Here is a 23,792-nt window from a genome sequence, read left to right as displayed (position 1 = left end):
TTCTAAAGCCAACAAAAGCAGGTCAGAAAAAATAGTAAGTAGTAAGAAGGCAAAACGTTTGGCGATAACCCTGCAAAAAGGGCCAGGTCCAACACCATGTATAACTATTGGACATTAGACACCATTTTCTCAGTACAATTCAGGATCTATAAATTAACAGCAAAAGAACAAATGGCTGACCAGGGTCAAGCACATCCAATCCCTATGTACAGTCTATTAATAGATGGTGCAATCGCTTCCCACACCCGCCGTCCGGAGGTGCAGATAGTGGCCAAGTGTTAAGGAAAAATGAAAGGTGCACTCCTTGCGGAGTCAATCAATCAGGCCATGATTGTCCAAAGTACTTCTTTTATTAGGTTAATCTTAAATCTGGCACACAGCCAACGTGTTTCATTCCCAATTTGCCAGAGGGAACTTCGTCTGGGGTATAACAATTATAAACAAAATGTGACATAAATAACACATCAACATTACATCAAAAAGACATCAAAAGTTAGAGATGACCCACATGATACGACAAATACATAACATAGCACTAAAATTTACAAAATACATAAATTCACATTGAATATACATATATATTGTGAACCACGAAGACAACACTAACATTATTTATAAGAGAAAAAGAACACACAAATCAGAAAGAAAAATCAACCCAAATCAAGTGGCTGAAATGAATAAAAACACAAGCTATACAGTGTGGTAACCTTATTAATGAATTGATTATAGAAGGTGGGGCCCTCGCCCAATTAGAGCAAAAGTAGTCCAAAATTAATCAGACTTAATTAATTACAGACTTAAAAATTGGGGGACAAATATATACAGGGATATAAGAATATAAGCTATTCTCACCTCTTCAATGTCCAACTAAGTAATCGATATTAGTTGCATGGTAGGTAGGTGTGAGCCTCCAAAGAAGGAATCAACCTCAAATAAGAAGTGGATATGTGTTGCAGGATCTATAACAGAAAGGAAATATGAAAACCGAAACTGTACCGTGCTTGCGGATAAAAAGAATTGCAACCTGGGAACCCCAATGTTTGAGGCCCAATGGCAGCATCTTAATATAGATGCCAAAGGAACTGCTTGTGATCAACCACTTGAATATTCAAAGACGCAACAAGTGCACCTTCCATTTTTTCTGAACAATTCTGGACCTATACATACTCTGTCAGGAAGAAGGACTGCTGTGCTGCTGAAAAGACTGCCACTCTTCAGCTGCTCTGAAGAACTGCTGCCCAGCTGTGTTTCCCTTCTGCTTGCTGTCCTCTTGCTTGGATGAAAAGGACTGGAGCTGCATCTGTTGAACCTAGGACCCCAAACTGACCTTAAGGGCTAGTTGTCTGGCTTTTTGACTAGAGCCTTAGGGACAGAAAGCTCCAGCAACCTTGAACCCAGCAGCTCCCATCTGTGAGGCCACCCTGCCAAATAGTGCTACTCCAGTCTTGGACCCTTGGAAGTAGGCCGAAGGTGCTCTGCCAGCCTCTGAGGATCCAGCTGTACCGACGCATCTCCTCTTCTGTGCAGCACAACCCCGAGAAGTACCAATGTGTCCTCACTGCTCCGTGGATCAGCTCCATCATAAAAACCTGCATCGCAGGCTGTCACCTCATCGGATGCATCCTTGCAGGTCCTTGCATCTCTAATAGACAGCCTTGATGGTGGACTCTGCATCACAGCTTTGCAGCTCCTCAGAAACGATGCATCGCCACGAGTGTGTGACGTATCCCCAATGCCGGACTTTGCATTGCAAGCCCTCGATGATGTAGGACCTACGACTGCTGCCTTGCAGTATCTCTGAACTGACACATCATATCTACTGCAAGAAGCAAGACAGGATTTAAAGTATTTTGTTCAGTGGGCTTAACTAGGTCCCTCTAGCCAGCCTGTACTCCATCGCAGTCAGCCTGAACTTATGATTTGTCCTGCTCCGGTGTAACCAGATATCCACAGATGGTGCTTTGTGCTTTTTGGCACTATTTTCATTGAAGTCTTTAAAAGTGCACATTTCCGGTCCTACTGATTGGATTTTTGTCATTTTGGTCTCGCTTTATCTATTAGAAATGACTCTATTCAAACTGGATTCTTTTGTTGTGTGTTTTCATGGTGATACTGTTTGAAGTATTGCACAGATTCATTATGCATTGTCTCTGAGTTAAGCCTGACTGTGCTGTGCCAAGCTTTCTGAGGGTTTAGAACAGCTTAATTTAAGGTTTACTTGTGCCTTTACCCTGCCAAGGATTGTAGTTCCTTCTTAAGTTCGGTTCAACCTCTATCAACCAGTAATCCACATTTCCTACAGTCGCTGTTACTGATTTGCCTGTGCCTGTGTCCTTTATTTAAATCCTGGGATTTTAAAATGAAATTGCAGAGGATGAAAGAGAAAGTGATGCATTTGATGTTGTTGATGTTGATTTAGTACCAGACATGTCTTCTTTCTGTGGCGATCTATTTGTTACAGTTGGTGGATGTTTCAGCTGCTGTGATTGTGACATGCTTCTCGTCTCTACAGAGGTTGAAGATGGCAAGTCAGCTGAGCTATAACCTTGAGCATGCCAGTTCCATTTCATTCATTTTCTCTGATAATCTAGGTCTTGTAAATAAAGAATTCCAGAAAAAGAAAAGAGAAAGAAAATGGGTATGCCTTTTTTGTACTGTGGATCCAGTATTGTGGCACAGACTTACATTATAGGGACTGCAATCTCTCTTTGCAACCTTTGATTTGTATTTACGAAAAGGATTAAGATGTAGCCAGCTTTAGCAATATTACCTCAGCTGTATGGAGCATTGATTCCAGTGCTGAGACCTCTGGGTTGAAGCTATTCATAGACTTATATATTGAAATTTTCAAGATTGTTATCAACTTTATTTACTTTCTCCATGAAGAATATTGCAACTGTTACATGCCGACAAATGCCATGAAAAGTATCAGCAATAGTGAGACCAGGGGCTAGCCTTGCTTACATTATTGAAGGAGAAATAGTGAGCAGTTGTACACATGCAGTCTGTAGTTTGACAACGGCTCCACATGCCTGACATAAGGTGGGTTGACTGAACAGCACACTCCTTCATTGCTTCATCAACCAATTCCAGCACTAGCATTTCAAGGCACTCTCTACTGTAGAACAACTATCCTGATTGGTTACTTAGAATCTTTGACATTCTTTTGAGACAGTTCTTCCTCCCACTTTCCTGTTTGGTGAAATTCACTGTGTTTGTGGTTTGTGAGACCATAACTTTAATCAATCAATGTTTTGTGTTTGGCTATGTCTGCTTCCTTCCTAAATGCAGCCTATTGCTGAGCTGACCAATAACAATAACTGCAGAACCACATTCTTTTTGCAATGCTGTCACGTGTCCTGGCTTTGAAAATCCCTTTGACTTATGGTATGTGAACATTGATTATCAATGCTTTCACAGAACTGCAGTCATTTGTCTGTGGCTGTCTTTAGCGATAGATAGCTCTAACATAAAATGTGCCTCGTTGGTGCAGTGGCCATGTGCATCCATTTCGTGTGCCCTCGGGTCACTTTGGTATTACAGAAGGGGCCACTGATGCTTACACAGCCCCCTCCATAACACAGACCACAATGGCTCACATGTAGCACTAGCATGATCTCAAGAGTGCATTTCCACATTTGTATGGGGCATGGCCCCTTGCAAATGAGAGAATGCTTTGCCTCGGCAACAGCGCTGCATTAAATATCTGGGTCCAGAGGCAAAGATGTCATAAGGAGGCAAACTTTTAAGGGAACAAAAGGGGTGCTATGGCCACAAAGAGGTTCTGTAGTAGGAGGTCTCTGCCCTCCTTTAAAATGTTGCTGGTTCAGTGAAGGGTAGAACAGCAGTTTCAAACAGCTAGTCTGTCTTTGACTAATATGCTGCCCCCAGGACTGGTGCTAGTTCGAGGCTGCACTGGGCGAAGTGCATTTATGAGGAATAGGGTGCACTATCTCAGTCTATTTGTAATCTGGACCCAGGTTTCCTATCCTCACTCTGTCTGTATTTCTGATGTTGATGGGTAGTTGCAAAGTCTATTGTAAAACATAAGAGTGTCCATTTGTCCTGAAATTCCATAGGATCTATTGTGTAATTAATTTTAGTGCCCATGGAAATGTTATGCTCCTGTTGCTGTCAGTGTTATCTGATGTTACCTATTCAAACCATTTGATCTAATGTTTGACTTTCCTTGGTGACTCTTTAACTTCAAGTTCTATCTTTTTCTACTTCTGGTTTGCACGTTTCCATATGACTCACTTAATTGTTTGCAGGTAGTCATAATTTTCATTGTTATTGCCTTCATATATACAGGTTTATTTACTAGGAAGTGGCGGAGCGTGTCGTTAGCCTCCTTGGCTTAACTACACATTATGCCACTTCTGAAACGCAAGGCTGCACCATATTTACAAGAATGTGGCGGAGCCTTGCGTTTCCCCCTCCGATGGCGCTAAGTTTGACAACTTAGTGCCAATGCAGGCAAGGTGTCTGTGTGCATGGGAGGAATGGTTATGTGTAGGAAGGTGTCACTTCCTGCACATAAACAATCCTAAAAGGCCATTTTGAAACTTTCATGTGTGCTGCTTCATGCAGCACACATGAAAGTTACAAAATGGCATTTTTTAAAAAGGTTTGTTTATGTACTGGAAGGAGCACCTTCCTGTACGTAAACAAAGCATGGCATTTTGCTTCTTCCATGTGTGCTGCACAAGGCAGCACACATGGAAAAAGCAAAAACGAGAAGAAATAATGCATTTCTCCTCGTGTTGCCAACTTAAGACCAGGATTTTCCTGGTCTTAATTTTGGCACTACCTCCTCCTATGTACGCCACCCTTGTGCATAGGGGCAACGTCAAATACAACGGGTGTCGTGGTGGAACGCCCACCACAGCACCCACTGCACACCCCTTTCACGCTAACCATAGCGTGAAAGGGTGCCTTATGTACAAGGCAACCTTAAGCCAAGTGGCTTAACGCTGCCTTGTACATAAGGCACAACCCTATTTCCACCACAACGTCCATAAAAGTGACGTTGTGCTGGCTATAGGGGCTTGTACATATGTTCCATAGTTTGTAATTGGCATTACTTCCACCAGGGCCAGACTGGCAGTTTTATCGGAGCGGGCTGGGGGTGGGGGAGGGGTGAAAGTGTGAAGCACTGCTGCTTTTGTTACTGGGGGCCAATATTGCAGCACCGCTGCAAAACTTTCCCCCAGTAACAACAGCAGGTCACACAGCTGCAAAACAGGCCCCCACCTTCCAACCTCTAGGGGAAACATCCGATGCCCGCTATGGCCCTTGTCCCTGACTTCCACCAATAGCGTCTTCAGCATGACTGTGAATATTTCATTGATCAGCTGCATCAGGTTGTATTTTTTGTCATTTCACTTTTTGTTCCTTATTTGGAATATCTATTTTGTGGTTAGTGATATTTTATCCTGCCATTGTGACCCTAGGGCTATTGAATTGATTTTACATCCTTACTCTACTTACTGTACTCCAGCTCATGCTGACCACTAAATTCACTTTTTTCATTGTTGATCTCCATTTCAGCCTCCTCGTCTAATCATTTATTGTTTCTGTTTTTGTTGGTGCTTTCTTGTTTGTCATTTTATTCTTCGCTAAATGGAACCTTTAGTCTGAGTGGCTTTTTACAGCACTGCTTTTGTTTAAAAATAAAAAAAAACTATTCTCTGTTTTCTAATCATTGACATTTTTTAATTTTACCAGAGTTCTAAAGGTGCTTGAAACTATTAAGAGGACAATACCAGAAGCCTGAAAAGCAACCTTTGTTTTCTGCTTTTTCTTTAGTGAATTAGCTGGAAACATATCATTTTCCCTGTACCGAGCATGATGTGTTAGCTAGCACGGTGGGCAGTTACACCATACCTCTCTGTCATTACCTTTCTTTGGACCAAGTAATCCTCTAGGTTTTACACATATATTTCAAAACTGGAAGGACATATGAAACATTAGGAGGACGTAAGTCCCTATGTTCCTTTGTATGTTCCGTCGTCATGAAATCGAGGTGATACCATCTCAGTCACCGCTCCATGTGAATGACATTTAGAGCCTGACTTGGACTGTGGAGTATGACCCACATGTCAGGAAATGATGGAGGTCACTTCCTCTGCCACCCTGGCTGGACTACAACCTGCCACATCTGAGAGATCCATGCTGGCGTTCACACTTCCTTCGAACATGCAGATTTGGAATAATAAATGTTGTGTGTAAAATCGCATTTTTCATAATGAATATAGACTTAACAGATGAACTGATGATGTTGCACTCGAAATGAACTGAATATAAAATACAGAAGAGTAATACCATCTAGTTATGCCCTATTGTTCACTTATACACCATTTATTAAAATGAATGCAGTTTCTGATGTTTTGCTCACTCTGCTCCCGCTCATTCACCCCTCCCAATCAATGTCCCTCTACAAGCCTTCTCTCCACACAGTTTGTGTGGACTACAGAGCAACGTGACATAACTAGCTGTGTCTTTAGAGAGCACGAATTGTGTGTGGAATCTCCACAGCGTTCTGGATGTAACATTTTGAAGGACAACGTCTTGATAGCACATTAGTATATTGGTCTTTGCAAGATAATTTTTCATATTCTGTATTTCATCTGCAGGAATTCTGTTGCTGTTGAAGGTAATGGAAGACGTTCATTATTGGGTTGGTGTTATAGATTAAGGTTGTGACGATCCATTTTCCAATTTGTCGAAAATGTACTGTCAGTGATCAAGCTTTGCTGAATCTGCAGTTTTTCCTAGTTGTTTATGCATGCATAAACTGTGTATACAAACCCCAGTTTTTAGGTGATTTGGGGTTAACTTTTATTTTATTTTTTTGTGGAACTCTGTCCATTTGGGTGAGACATTAATTTCCTTACTAAACTCTGTCCAATTATTAAGAATTCCTATTTTTGCCTTAGAAACGCTGTCAGTGTTCTTTATGGACCATGGCAACTACTAATGATTTTTGATTCTGTACCTTTGTATCTGTGCCTTCATGGCAAATACATTGTTATTTCAGTTTTGCCTATTTTGAATTTTGTAATAAGACTTTTGACTTTTCATTGATCTAGAACTCAGTTTTTAGAGATGCCAGTCACTATTTTGATTTACTCTGCTAATTGGTTGGGCCTGATGCCGGTAAAGGTGGTGTCTCTTAACGCTAGATAATGGTGCTTGAGCCAAATAACTCAATGGAAATTTTGGCTGAATTCAAATATTGGGGTTCAGCCTCCCACAATGGTCCTACAGAGATCTCTGTGTCTGTGGCGGAGATGCCATCATAGCAGATCCTCTGCATGAGCTGAAGGTTTACTGAGAAACAGCTGTGTTTCAGGGGGCTGCTTATCAAACGTTTATGTTTTCCAAAAATAAATTCTAAAAGTAAGACTTTAAAAAAAGAATTAAAAAATAACTGAACCTGGCACTCTGGGAGTTGTCTCCCGACGAGTGTGGTTCTTTTTTATTTTTATTCAGTTTGGAATAGTCAGTGTTTTGGCAGACTATCCTATCATCTAAACTCTAAATCAGGCGCTTATCTGGATCTCACAAATTCTTTTGAGAACTGAGTAATACTCCCAGTTCCATATAAAACAAATCTGACTGGACTTCATATACTCTCATCTAAGTAGCAGTAAAGAAAATGTTGAACTTTGGAAGGGTGACATTCACTACTGCCACGCCAATGTATACAAAATCAGTTAAAGTGTTGGGTATTCCAAGGGATGGATTTATTGCTCCTACTCTAATCTAAAGAACAGTAGGGAAAGTGTTGGACTTTCTAGGGGTCAGATTTACTATTCTCACTCCAATGTAAGCAAAAGCAGGGGCAGTGTTGGACTGTTGAGGCATTAGCTTTACTGTTCTCACTCCAATGGAAGCAAAAACAGGGAAACTATTAGACTTTGGCCGGGTTGAATATGCTACCCCCACTCCAATGTAAGCAAGAGTAGTGAAAGTTGTGGACCTTATAGGGGTTAGATTTATATTGTTATTCCAATCTAAGCAACACTAGTGAAAGTGATGGACTTTGGTGGGGTTAACTTAACTATTCCCAATTCAGTCTAAGCAACAATAGGGAAAGTGTTGGATTGTGGAGGGTCTGATTTACTATTTCTACTCAAAACTAAGTAACAGTGGGGAATGTGTTAGACTTTGCTGTGGCAATATTTAATATTTCCACTCCAATGCAAGTGAAAGTGTGGAAAATATGGACTTGGAAGGGTTATATATACCTTACCAATTCCTAATCCTTTTTATACAAACATTTAAATGCCTAACAACATAATTGTTTTTTTAATTATAAATATAAACTACATAAATAAATGGAAATATATGAAAAAAACAAAAGTATTACAAAATAAAAAACAATATGAGTACATTTAAAATAAATACACTTCCCTCCTCACTACAAAAAAAACTAATACCCTCCCAAAAATTATAATACATTATAAACAAAACAATATTACCATTAAAATAGTAATTAAACACATGTAGAATTAAAACCAATAATTACTATGCATTTTATAAATCTGACTATTAAATACAATGCTCAATAAATTAGAAATGCAACAAATTACATATTGTCAATTATATATTTTGATTAACAGAAAAATGTATATGTAGCAAAATATATAATTTCAATATCTTTCCACCCTATTTGCATATAAACCCGGCAACCCAGTGTTAAAATATAAATTAATAGTTAAGCAATAACAAAATTAAATACTAATTTAAAATCACAAAACACAATTAACTAATAAAAATAATTATTAATTTATTAATTTACATTATTGATCACCAATTACATTTTAACTTACAACAAATAAAACATTAATTTTTTATTTCAATAACTTTCCACCCTACCCTTACAAACCCAACAACCCACTATTAAATTGCCAATTTTATGTAAAAACATGTAATTACCAATCAAAATAACATACTACACCAATCAGTGGTGAGGAGGACTAATTAAAGGGAGAAGGAACTCGCCTCCTGGCAACACTCGCCTAGCACTGAAGAAGGCAATTTTCGCTGAAATGCATTTGCCGAGTGTGTTCGAATAAAGTTACCTCCGACCTATCCCCCGCTGTGGCTTCTCTCTTTTCATGGAAGGAGGCGTTCCTGCATTGCTACAACGCGGTTGCCTGTACCGCGTTTCAGAAGCACCCGCATTTTCAAGAGGCTCCATCTTCACTGGCGTGGGCGGCTGCGGCTGCTCCTTCCATTGTCTCCAAGGTATCGGATGGCTGGAGCCCACCTGCTATCCGGGAAGAAAGAAAAGTGATGCTGAGGAAACCTTTCCTCGCACTAGGCCTGGTGCATTGTCATACGGACCCTCGTGCAATTGATTCCTGGTGGCATGGTGTATGCGGTGTGGGGACCCAAGGAGGCTTTGGTGAACAATATTCAGGACAGTGGCAGTGTTTCTAATCTCCCGAATGTCCGGATGCCTTACCAGGTTTACACCCATTTCCAGCTTAGCCCAGCACCATCAAGGGGCATTCTGGGACTTGTGGTCTGCTGCAGTACAGTGGGCCAGCTATACAAGGACACACCTACTCACTAGAGATTACGGTGCAAGGGTGGAACCAATCAGTGGTGAGGAGGACTAATTAAAGGGAGAAGGAACTCGCCTCCTGGCAACACTCACCTGGCACTGAAGAAGGCAATTTTCGCCGAAATGCATTTGCCGAGTGTGTTCAAATAAAGTTACGTCCGACCTGATCCCCCGCTATGGCTTCTCTCTTTTCACGGAAGGAGGTGTTCCTGCATTGCTACAACGCGGTTGCCTGTGCCGTGTTTCAGAAGCACCCGCATTTTCAAGAGGCTCCATCTTCACTGGTGTGGGCGGCTGCGGCTGCTCCTTCGTTTGTCTCCGAGGTATCGGATGGCTGGAGCCCACCTGCTATCCGGGAAGAAAGAAAGGCAATGCTGAGGAAACCTTTCCTTGCACTAGGCCTGGTGCATTGTCATACAGACCCTCGTGCAATTGATTCCTGGTGGCATGGTGTATGCGGTGTGGGGACCCAAGGAGGCCTTAAGTGAACAATATTCAGGACAGTGGCATTGTTTCTAATCTCCCGAATGTCCGGATGCCTTACCAGGTTTACACCCATTTCCAGCTTAGCCCAGCACCATCCAGGGGCATTCTGGGACTTGTGGTCTGCTGCAACACGGTGGACCAGCTATACAAGGACACACCTACTCACTAGAGATTACGGTGCAAGGGTGGAACCAACCAGTGGTGAGGAGGACTAATTAAAGGGAGAAGGAACTCGCCTTACTAACAATTACATTAATAGTATTAACACCTAAAATTAATTAACCCCAACAGGACAGCTACCCACCGTAACAGAAGTGTAGTTAAAAGCAACCTTGCGCCTGTACTCCTGTCTGCCCATATCCCTGACTCTCCCCCAGAACCCTCCCAATCTGGTCTCTTAATCAACTGCCGATCGGCAGTTAAGTTTGCTCTTGATATTGCTGACCTCATTCTGAACAAAAAATTAGACCTAGGAATACTAACTGAATCACGGCTCAAAAAATACTCTTCCCCCTGCCTGGACCTATTAGTCCCTCCCAACTACAATATTGCTAGACTGGACAGACAATCCAGCAGAAAAGGAGGAGGCATTGCCTGCATCTACCGATCTAGCCTCCTTGTCACGGAACTCGGGGCGGACACCACTGACTCCTCTGAATACCTCGCCCTCTCCATTTGCAGCAACTCATTACATCTGTGCAATTTGCACATCTTTTACCACCCCCCAGGTTCGAAAGACTCTTTCACCGATCACCTCTTGGAAATCATCACAACTAAGATTTCCTCCAATGCTAAGTAGATTTTCCTTGGTGATTTCAACCTGCACTGGAACGATCCTAAGGATCCCCATGTCAACGCCATCAAAGACCTCCTAACTGATCAAGCCATGACTCAAAAGGGACCAACCTGGACTGGATCATCTCTAAGGAATCTTCAGTCAAGCTTATCTCCATGGAACCATGTGACTGGTCTGAACACCACGCCATTGAGTTCCTTTTATCCGGGACCCACAAGACAAAGGCACCGCAACCGGTGATTCCCAAAAGCTGGATCAGAGACACCAAGAACCTGGACCACATGAAACTGGAGGCTCTCTGCAAATCTGTCCTCCCTCCCCCTCACATATAACTACGGTCAGTGACCTCCATGATCATTACTCTGAGACTACATCGAACATTCTGGATGACCTTGCCCCACTAAAACTAAAAAGATTACAAATCAAAGACAGAAACCCCTGGTTCACTGGATCCCTCAACATGGATAGAAGATCCCTCCGGCAATCTGAAAGAATTTGGAGACAGCACCCCTCTGCTGCGCTTCTAAAACTTCTCCTCCAGGCGAGAAACTCCTACAACAAGAACATCCTCAATTCAAAAAAAGAATTCTTCAGATCGGAACTGGGGAATGCCAAGAATAGACCCCACAAGCTTTTTGAACTGGTCAAACACCAATCAAATAAACTGACTAAAACACCGAATGAGTCTCCTAAGTCATAATATCATCTGAGGAGTTCTACTCTTTCTTCGTTGATAAAATCATGGCCTTAGGAAATTAACTCAGTACCGCTACATATTCTCAACCCCTTCCTGACCTGTCGCCCCATTCCACGCTACCCCCACTGGCCTCACCTAAAAACCAAGCACGTTGGACCGACTTCAAATACTATGATGAAGACTCTGTTTATAAAATCCTCTCTACCTTAAACCTGAATAACCACTTTAATGACCCACAACCATCCAATTGCCTCGCTGATGCCTCCCAATCCATTGTTCCTAGCTGGACTGCAATAATCAATGCCTCTCTCCAGCAGGGATTGATTTCGGCCTCCCTGAAAGCTGGCCAAGTCCTCCCTATTTTAAAAAAAGCATTGCTGGACCTTGCCTCCCCGACAACTTCCGACCTATCGCCAATATCCCTCTGTTAGCCAAAGTGTTAGAGAAGTGTGTACAACAGCAACTAGGTCAACACATCAACAGCTTCCAGCTACTTGATGACTTCCAATCTGGATTCAGACTGGGGCACAGCACTGAAACTACTATGCTCCACATCCTGGACAATGCCCTCCAAGCCCTAGACCAAGGCAAAACCTGCCTTCTAATCCTCCTAGATCTATCCTCAGCCTTAGACACAGTCAACCATGAAAAACTGCTCGAACGCCTCAAACTCAGGATGGGATTGGATGGCTCTGTTTTAGAATGGTTTAGGTCCTTTCTCCACAACCAATCACAGAGATTCCTATTTAACGGCAACCTATCAGCTCCCACCCTGGTCACGGTTGGAGTCCCTCAAGGTTCAACCCTGTCCCCCAACCTCTTTAATTACTTACAGCCGCTTACCGAAGTTCTTCACACCGCTAACATCTCCTGCCATATGTACACGGACGACACTCAAATATACATTAAAATATCATTGCTCGAGGAGAGCCTCTCCCTGAATGAGGCCCTGAAACTGACCGTCCAATGGCTCGCCTCTCACCAACTCAAACTCAATGCAAAGAAAACTTAATTTCTCCTAATCTCCCCCACAAAAGCCAACCCGATGATTCAAATGTGGATCAAGGCCATTACAGCCTTAAACTGCCCGCCGACCATCGTGGACTCGGCCAAATCTATAGTTATAATCCATGAGTGCAACCTGAGTAAGCAGGACCACATCAACTCGATGGCTAAATCAGCCAGGTTCCACCTGAGCTACCTATGGAAGCTGAAACCCTTCATCGATGCTCCTGACTTAAAAATGGCAGTCAAGCACGAGTCATCTCTGGGGTAGAATATGGCTGTTCCACCCTCACGGGATTACTGAAGATCTCCCTGGCACCTTTAAAAGCCTGCCGCAACTGAGCCGCCAGACTACTTACTGACACTAGGAAATTCGACCACATCTCTCCACATCTGAAACCTTTGAACTGGCTCCCCCTTGAGGCGAGAATACAGCTGAAACTGGATGCATTACACATAAGGCTCTATACGCAAAATCCCCTGCTTATCTGGCACAGAAACTAGTGGTATCTGGAGGAAGCAGGAACTCCCGGTCCGCCAGAGACCTCTTGCTCCAACCTGCCCGTTTTCGGGAAAATAAACCTACAATCAGGCTTTTTATTCGGGGGCTGCACCAATAATTTGGAACTCTTTCCCACCTGCCATCAGAAGAATCCCTTCTCTGCCACGCTTCAAAAAGGAGGCCAAAACTTTCCTCATTGGTAAATTCCTCGTCTAATTGCTGTGTTCAACCACCACAGTGTGCCTGACTAATCTAAGACTATTGCCTTTTCCTCAGATCACCTATTCACTCCACCAAGAAACTGTGAGATTTTTTACGGATTCTAACTGCAATTGTAGCTATACACTTGTGTCCCTCCATTTCCCCTATGTGTCCAGCACCCCTGCCCCTCTCCAATTGTTTTGTATACTTCTGTACTTCTAAGCCTTTTGTTTGTTCACTTCTGTAAACCTTGTGAAGTGCTCTGATACCCTCACGGGTCAAGTTTGCGCTCTATAAAACACAAAAATAAAATAAAATAATAAACTTAACAAATGTATATCAAACACATTTTTTAGAAATCTATTTATTATTAATCGCTTTATATTAAAGTAAACAATTTTATATATAGCAATATTTTTAGAAACAATATTATATGTATAACATACCGATTATATTATTTTCTATACTGTGTTTTGCAATATTTTTGCAGTTATGCTATTTCTGACATGATATTCATTGTACCCAATATTTTTGAGTAGATATTTATGACATTCACTCACAGATGTACCCTTGTGTAGCATTCTGAGATCTCCCAGTTCATGTGATTAAAGTGCAGCCCATGTTCACTTTCAAAGAAAGTACACAAAAATACTTAACAAACATCAGCAATGTTGCACACCTTTTTCAATGTGATACATAAATAATATATAATAAGCTTTGTTAAGATAACAAACCAGCAACAATTTAGGGAAAGGAAACTTAGGCTCTGATTTAGATCTTGGTGGTACCTGTCCCACCGTCGATTTACCGTCGGATTTCGCATTCGTCGACTTGGCGGTCGGCCCGCCCGATTAAGATGCTGGCGATGCCATAGACCAAAGACTGCTGACAAACCGCCGTCACAGCCATAAATCACCACCCGGGTTGACGGTGGCATAGGCAAAAGTCACTGGTGGCATGACTGCAGCTCCTTTTACCGCTGAGCCAATCAAAATGTGAATTCCTGCAAACCTAAGTGTAGGTGCTCAGCCGCCACACCTGAGTTGGCAGATTGGGAGTGATATAAGCAAGACACTCAGTTTCACTAATTTTTCCATTTCCTGCCGCCACAAATCCAATTGTAGAAGTTCTGCCATTACTGCTGCTCCTGGACCAAGAGGAAAATCAACCCTGTCATCGCCAGTAAGTCACTGTTTAACCTATCATCCTCAGAACTGTAGCTGTACATTAGCACTGGACTCTATCATGTTTAAGAAACACTTGCAAGCAATACTACAATGATATGCAATGCATATGTCTGTAATGTTGTACTTACAAAAATGTGTAAAAACACACCTTGAGATACTAGTAACACCCACCAATCTGGTGCTAACTGCCATCATGGCAATGGACACCTACATAAAAAGTCACAGCCATCAGAAATAAAAATCCTCAAACAACACCTTTTACTAGCTAAATCATTCAGTTCACTATACTCCAAACACAATAATTCCCTCATAATTAAAAATGGAGCAAAAAGCCTGTGGACAAAGAGGGCACAATTTACTTTGGCAAATATTTCCCATTCAAGCATGTACCTGTTCATAATAATAATAATAATAATAATAATAATAATAATAATAATAATAATAATAATTGCATTTATAAAGCACCTGGTTACACTGAACCAGTGTCTCGCCTCGCTGAAGTAACAGCTAAAAAGAGAGTAGCATCCCCAAGAAACTGGAACGACAAATTAAACTGCAGGAAACAAATGGGTCTTCAGACCTCTCTGAAAAATGGATTCAGTGCACTCCAGCCGGAGACTCTGAGGACGAGCATTCCACATCTGGGCCACCAGATACCGAAAAGAACGACCGCCCATCCTGGATCTCATGATTTTGGGGACGTGCACCTTTCCTTTCCCACTAGATCTTAGCAGTCTGGTCGGTACATAAGGAGTGAGGAGGTCATGCAAATAGGAAGGCCCCTTCTTCTGTAAAATCCGATGACTCACACACATGGCCTTGAACTTCACTCTCTCCCTGATGGAAAGCCAGTGCAGGGAGGTCAGCGCTCTTTTGGCTGAGGCTCGCCTTGGTAGCATAAGAACTAATCTCACAGCTGCATTCTGGATACACTGCAATCTCAGCATGCATTTGGCAGTTGCACCCAAAACCAGGAGATTGCCGTAATCCAGGCAAGAAGTCACCAAGGCATGCACCATGATCTGCCTAGATGCCGTGGTGAGAGTGTCAAGGGTTTTCCATAAACCCTGCAAGATACTGAAACAGTCGCCTGCCACCCACCTGGTGTGGGAATCAAAAGACAACTTATTATCCACCCATACTCCAAGATTCTTTGCTTGTTCGCGTGGTGTGGGGGTAGAGCCCAAGGTCTGGGGCCGTCATGCAGATGACCATACTGTTGGAGCCTTCCCAATCACCAGCACGTCTTGCTCCCATTCAGCTTCAATCAGTTGTTTGCCATCCACCCAGCCAGCTCTTGAAGGCAGGACCTGAAGTTGAAGGCAGCATCAGCCCTTACTTGAGTCAAACATACCACCAGCTGAGTGTCATCAGCATGCGACAGGGCATTAATTCCAAATTTATCCGAGATTTTTGCCATGGGGGCGACATAAAGATTGAACAATGTCGGGCTCAGGGTAGAGCCCTGAGGCACCCACTGCATCAACTTGATGTTCCTGGAGTAATGAGTACCCTGCATAACTTGGAAGCTTCGATCGGACAGAAAAGATTCCATCCACTTCAAGTCCCCACCGGTGACGCCACCTATCTCTAGGTCCTGCAACAGGGTATGATGGGCAACAGTGTGGAAAGTGGCACTCAGATCTAAAAGAATTAAGGCCGCTGTTTGCCCTTCGTCCACATACTTCCGAATGGTCACGATGGAGTATAACAGAGCGACTCAGTGGAATGAAGGGCACAAAAGCCAGACTGAGAGGGGTGGAGAAGGTTATTTTTGCAGATATGAGCTGTAAGTTGTACATTCACAATCTTCTCTGCTACCTTAGCAAAGTAAGGTAGCAGGGAGATGGGGCGCAAGTTTTCAAGTTGCTTAGCACTAACATGGGGTTTCTTTTGTAAAGGGAGCACCACTGCCTCCTTCCATGTATTAGGTACCACTCCTGAGCTAAAAGACATCTCAATGAGGTATCTCATGAAAGGTTCTAGTATGTCCATGCTCCCTCTAAGCACCCTCGGCGTAGCTTGATCCCTTGATGAGCCAGATTTAATGCTAGTGGCTATTTGTTTAAGAGTGTTTGGGGCGGGCACAGTAAATTCATGGAGACACTGTAATGTCGGAGCGTCCACAGGTTCCTCCTCTGCTCCCCCGCTACCACAAGCAGAGTCAGGGAAGAAGGAGTAAATCTTTTCTACCTTCGCCACAAAATACTCAGCAACCCGATTGCAGGATTCCTCCGACCAAACAATAGGCGCTGCAATAGATGTCAGCGAGGAAATTTCTTTATAAATCTTAAATAGCTCTTTGGAAGAGCTCTCAACTGTTTGGATTCTTTCCTTAAAATAGGCAGTCTTCGCCTTTCTAATAAGCGAGTGGTAGTTCTTAAGTCAGATTTTATATTCCTCTTCCAAATGGACTGAGAAATCTTTCCTTCACCGCCGTTCTAGGCGCTTACAACCTGATTTACCAGTTCTAAGTTCTACACCAAACTAAGGAGCTGATTTACGTTTTTTTTGTAGACATCTTAAAAGACCAAGGTGCGGTGCGATCAAGGGCATCATAAATACACCTCCCTAAAGCTTCACACGCCAAGTTAACATCCAGGCCAGAGGGTGGTCTATCTGGTAAAAGGGCCTGATTAAAAGTCCCCTGAGAGAAGCCAACCAACTTCCTACTTTTTATACCAATTTCAATTTTCTCCAGCGTCTTGGGCACCGGTAGCTATATCGTAAACCGTATCAAAAAGTTATCCGACCACAACACCGGAAGCGGAGGCTCCATGATCAGAGCATCCCAATTGGCAAAGATGGGATAAAGTAAATGTCCTATCTTATGTGTAGGGTATTCAGACTTTAACAACAGTTGTAGCGTTGCTAATTCCTGGCACAAATCTTTCTTTTTTTTTTACGTTCAAAATGATTTTATTGAAATTTTGACAGAGGAAAAACACAGAAATACATACAGAAAACTGATAAGATAATTCATTAAATTACATGGAAGCGAATAAGAACTATCATAAATAAGCATTCACAAATAAATCACATCGCATAAAACCAACGTCAATGAAAGGATAACTGAAAACAGAAGGGAAGAAGGAAGGGGAGGAAGGAAGGAGAGAGGGAAATATACAATGCATATCATAATAAATTAACCAAATAGAGTTACCAACAAATAGCTACAAAAACAGTATGATAATCAATACATAACATAATAACATTGAAAGAACAGGAATCATAACTGTATATATGAATCTATAGGTGACCAAAAAGATTGAAAATGCAAAGAATTATGACAAACACCTTGTAAAGATAATTGAGCACCTCTTCTTGTAAAGATAATCCAAGACCACCAAGCATGAACTGAAAGAGAAGTAGTATCCTTCCAACAAAAAGTAATTGATTTGAACGCAGCCGAAACCAAAAAATTAAATAACTTTGCTTCAGCATCTTCAAGGGGAGTAATTAAGGCAACAGATTTACATATTAACAATTTATAAGAAAGCAAATCAGAAATAGGCAACATTTTCAATATCACATTCCATACTTCAGACCAAAATGTCATAATAATAGGACAATCAAATAACATGTGACGTAAAGAACCAGGATGTAAATTACAATGCCAACATAGGTTAGATGGTAATAATTTAGCTTTAAATAAACGTAATGGAGTCCATAAAGAATTAAACAAAATATAAGCATTGGTTTGATAAAGTGAAACTGGTAACCATCCAGAAATATTATTAGTCCAAATTAATGACCATGAATCAGTTGAAAGGGAAATGGAAAGTTCAGCATTCCAAAAAGTGGAAATTATATCAACATTGGAGCCTAATGAAATAGTAAGTTTTTTATAAAGTACAGAAACTGCCTTTGAAGACACAGAAACAGTTTTGATATAAATTAAAAAATCAGCTGAGGATACAGACGGGATACCATCTGGGAATGAATCTAAAATGGAATTACATAGAAATTGGTATTTTAACAAATCGGACATTGGCAGATTGAATTTTACTTGGAGTTGAGCAAAAGGAATAAATGCACCATCTAAGAAAACATCTTTAAGAAAGAAAATACCCTTAGCAATCCATGTAGACCAAAAATAAACATTTCTGTTTAATTTTATTAAAGCACTATGCCATAAAGACAAATGCACCGTAGAAAGTAAAGGAATTGAAAAATTAGAGTCTAAATCATTAAAAATGAATCTGGAAGATTTGATTATGGACAAGGAATGTATAATCTTAGAGGTAGGAGACATAGTTAATAAGGATGGCAAAGGAAAAGCTTTTGCAAGAGAAGTTTCAATATGAAACCAAATAGGAGGATTAACAATAGGTGAAATATTAAACCGTAATGAGCTCTGTTTTAAGATGAAAGCCTTATGATATAAATAGAAATCAGGTAAGGCAAAACCAGCTTGGCATTTAGGGGCACAAATCTTTCTGTCCTCCACAGATGCCTCCGCCTTAAACGAGCAGTGGCTACATCGCCAACTACTGCTCTCTACGTTTATGCTGTTCTTACACTTCTCCTCCATGATTGGGCAGAGTGTTCGAAGTATCTGAGCACTGTAGTAATTACTGGATCGAATCCATCAGGGGTTCTGGCCCCATGTCCTGGGCGGCCACGGACGGGCGCAGACGGGCTTGCCTTTGGCGCGCCTTTGACGTGCCGGCGGTACAAAAGGGGGTGGTGTTGGACGGAGCATCGTAATCAATCAAACACTCAAACCCAGTCAAAAGATCTGGGTTTAATCCATCACCGTTCATTAGCCCACTCTGCCACCCCAGTTCAGACATGGCTAATTGCAAATCAGTTTGACCCTGTGCCTCATGGGAACAGTCCAGCCCGAACTACCAAGCCATGTCTTCCCTGGACCGGAAACAAGCTTCCGAGGACCGGTTTCTGGCATTCCAGCCGTCTTCAGCCCGGCTTGCTTCAATCCAGTGGCAAAGTGAGCAAGGGACTCACGTCTGAGCATACCCTGCCACACTTATGGCGGCCAAAAGCGGCACAAAAGGGGGTGGTGATGGACGGAGCATCTGAATCAATCAAACACTCACACCCAGTCAAAAGATCTGGGTTTAATCCATCACCGTTCTTTAGCCCACTCTGCCACCCCAGTTCAGACATGGCTATAGGCAAATCAGTCTGACCCTGTGCCTCATGGGAACAGTCCAGCCTGAACTGCCAAGCCATGTCTTCCCTGGACCGGAAACAAGCTTCCGAGGACCGGTTTCTGGCATTCCAGCCGTCTTCAGCCCTGCTTGCTTGAATCCAGTGGCAAAGTGAGCAAGGGACTCACATCTGAGCATACCCTGACACACTTATGGCGGACAAAAGCGGTACAAAAGGGGGTGGTGATGGACGGAGCATCTGAATCAATCAAACACTCACACCCAGTCAAAAGATCTGGGTTTAATCCATCACCGTTCTTTAGCCCACTCTGCCACCCCAGTTCAGACATGGCTATATGCAAATCAGTCTGACCCTGTGCCTCATGGGAACAGTCCAGCCCGAACTGCCAAGCCATGTCTTCCCTGGACTACTATTATTGTAATGTTTTTATTTTAATATGATTTCGATTTATGGTTGTTTTATTATGATGAAATATCTGTTGTTGGTTTAAACTTATTCCTATATGGGAAAGTTTTCTTAGGCTTTAAACATCGGTCCAAAATGGCACCCATTCTTTCAGTTAGAATGTTAGTCCTCTCTTTATGTTTATGGGTAACATCTTATCGGGAGCAGAAACGCCGACTGACTTCAGATGCGAGCAGTATATCGAGCGGACACTCGAAGCTTCATTGCTTCTTACTTATGTAAGGCTACTATCATTAACTCAACACTAGGATTGTAGGAACATTCTGTTCCTATTTAAATTGTGTACGCTACTTTAAATTGCTTTATGGTTTCTCAAACTCATGTGGCAACAGCTACAGCGCGTAATCGACTTCCTTAAGTTACCACATGGGCACATGACGAGCGCGTAATTGTAATACTTGAATTCGATGATATTCTAAGTTGCCATTATACTCCATGTCACCTAATTGTTATTTATAGTATAGGAATATGTTCGATTTCTATGAATTCATTCATTTACTGTTTTTTAAAATGTCACGGGTGATTTGGTTTACTTTTGGTTAGTTAGGTTTGGTCTATCTTGAAACCTATTTCTGGGGGCGTTGGCCTATTCACCACTTTATTTTTATTTTTCGGTAATTTTATAAAATGTGGGATGTACAGTTTCTGTCATCTCATGTATTATACTCTTTTGATTGTAGACATATATCCCTGATGAAGGCTCATTAGCAGCCGAAATGCATTGGAGAATGGATATGTTATAAGGATGTTATTGAACATAATTCGTTTGGATTTGAAAATGAGATACATTTAAGAGAATAAAGTAATTCTTGAAAATAAGAAAAAATAAACGAATGTGAACCAAACAACGTTGTGATTAATTGGAACTCATTATCAATTGGGATACCCCTTCGGGGCGAAGGAGCTGTGACTAGGGGACGTCTCCCAGATGGGACACGCTCTTGATTTTTTATTTGGACGCACTCCAGCACGGACGGCGCACCTTAGAGCATGCTGGAATTGAATATTTAGAGAAAACAGAGTGTGCAAGTGGGACAATTATTCTATGTGACACCTCTGGCAGTGTTGATCAGATACTTTGGATTTCAGCTGACATCATACGCAGACGACATGCAAATAGTGGTGTCTCTACGCCCTGGGCAGGAGGTCGAGAAAGGGAAAAGGTTCCATGACTGCATGAAAGCTTTCAGGTTATGGATGATGACTAACTGTTTGAAGTTAAACTCAAACAAAACAGAGGTCCTCATTTACGGCAACAATGCCAACTTTTGGACACAAGATTGGTGGCCGGAAGAACTAGGGACTCTCCCTGAACCAACCAGGAAAGCAAAAAATGTGGGTATCATAGTTAACAATAAACTTACCTTAGAATGATAAGGAAAATAAAATCATTCTTACCAGCAGACAGTCAAAGTATAGTGATAACATCTCTAATCTTGTCGCGTGTGGATTATTGTAATAGCCTTTACCTTAATATCCAAAGGAAACACCTAAACAAGCTCCAACTGGTGCAGAATGCAGCAACTAGACTGCTGACTGGGACACCAAAGTTTGTTTCTGTCACAAAAGAAATAAAAAGGCTACATTGGCTCCCAATGAAACAACGGGTTCAATTCAAATCCCTGTGTATGGTTTTCAAGGCCCTTCATGGAATAGGCCCAGAACACCTGAAACAGCATTTTCAAGGGTACATCCCACAGGAGCCAAAGGGGTGGTTGTACCCCTAGCCAAAAAGGCTAGCCTTTGGTGGTAGAAGCTTTGTCACATGTGCTGCTCGGTCATGGCATGAGCTTCGGTTCAATCTCAGGAATGCCACTGAGCTGCTGACATTCAGGAAGGGGCTGAAAACGTGGCTGTTTGCCACATAGGTCATTACACACTCTGCTAATAGGAAATCAGTAGCCAGCACCAGGACACCATCGGGTAACTGTGCGCTCAAGAAATTTAAATAAAATAACATAAAATGATTGATGTGGTTTCTTCTTGGGTGGTGGTGCGGATGATTAAATTCTTATATATGATGGAAATGCCACCTCCATGTCTGTTGGTGCAGTCCGGTGTTTCATCTTGCATCTGGTTGGTGCGGCGGGGGCAATGTCAGGCTCCGAAGGGGCGGTGAGTTAAGTCTCTGGGATGAATGTCACGTCGGGGCAAGAGTGGAGATTGTGTCCAAGCTTTTAGTGGAGTGTTTTTCGATCGATCTGACACTGATCAGGAGGCACCAGAGTGGTTCAGTGGAAGTGGCGGCTGGTGGGGAGGGCGTGAGGTGGGTTTTAAGAAGGGCAGTCCAGGGATGGAGATGAACCACGGACAGGTGCAGAAGGCGATGCCTTTGGCGCACCTTCAGCACGGCCATGCAGTAAATAGGTTTTAGGGAGAGGGTCTGGGGAGGCGGGAGGCGCGGAGCGGGCAGAGCAGGAAAACGGCACGGGGAAAACAGTGAGGTGGCCTGGGCATTGGAAACCTGAGGAGAAGTCCGATTGCTAATAGGGCTGGCTCCCTAGGGCAGGAGTGGTCCAGCAGTGAACTGAGACAACAACTGGCAGCAAGGGTGAGCTGGCAAGACCTGCTCACTAGGGTTGAGCTGCGGCCTTCATTAACCCTTCTTTGCTGCTTCTGTCGGCCAACTGCCGTCGTGAGCACTACCTCCCTAGTGCTGCTCACATCCGTTGGCTGACGCGGCCCCACCCGCTTAATAGAACGTTATGTACAGGAGCGGAACGTTTGAAGCAGCAAACGGGTAAAATACATCTTAGGGTGGGGAGCTGGGCAGTTAAGAGGTGGGAAGTGGTAAGAGTGGGAAAATGGTAAGGAGAAAATAGCGAGGCAGCTTGGGGCATTGGAACCTGAGGAGAAGTCTGCTGGCTCGCGGGGTTGGCTCCATAGGGCAGGAGCAGAATGACAGTCAGCTGAGGCTGCGACTGGCCGCAAGGGGGAGATGGCAACAACAACAAAACACATTAAGGGGAACCACTAATATACACCGAAAGAAGTGCTTATAAGCCATTATGACCATAGCAACCCTCCCTAAAACAGCACCCCTATTTCCAATTATAAATCATGCAAAACTACATGCCAGGCAATGTAAACTGCACCAGGCAGGGTTGGACAGGCCTATGGGGCAATCACGCGAGCTGGTCTAACAGGTCGTTGTATAGGCCATTTTTCGGTTGTTAGTAGACCCATTTTATGTTTGCTGAGAGTTTATATTGTTGATTTCCCTGATATCCAAAAAAACATTGCATGCAGCAAGCTCAACTCCATACAATCTTTCATGTGTTGAAAACCCCTTATACACATCGTTTTTTCAAGTTCAAATCTGCCCCAATTTGCAAACTTGTGCCACTTTTTTTAGCTATCGGATTCACTGATGAGAGCCTTTTTTATTTTGAGGGCCCAAGGACCGCAACACTACAGTTCCTGCGCCTATTTTGTATCCGAGTCCGACCATGGCACCAGGCAATTTTGGTAAGACCTACACACTCATCGAACTCTACAACCAAATGATCTACCCAGTGGTAGAAGTGGGAGGGATCAGAAGGGCACGGCGTGCCCCTACTTTTTTAAATTAACACAGTCCGTTCCCCTAATTCTCTATTTTAAAAATGCGTCCCAGGACGGCAGGAATGGTCTAAATTAAAAAAATATTGCGTGATCGTCCAGCGCTGTGTATTGTACATTAAGGAAAGCGTCTGCAGTTGCCACGACCTCCTCCCTCTTCCCCTCTGCGTCTTGGGGCA

Source organism: Lissotriton vulgaris, chromosome 3_1 (assembly GCF_964263255.1).
Source record: "Lissotriton vulgaris chromosome 3_1, aLisVul1.2, whole genome shotgun sequence".
Classification (NCBI taxonomy): Eukaryota; Metazoa; Chordata; class Amphibia; order Caudata; family Salamandridae; genus Lissotriton; species Lissotriton vulgaris.
Note: the sequence above shows the minus strand (reverse complement) of the source record.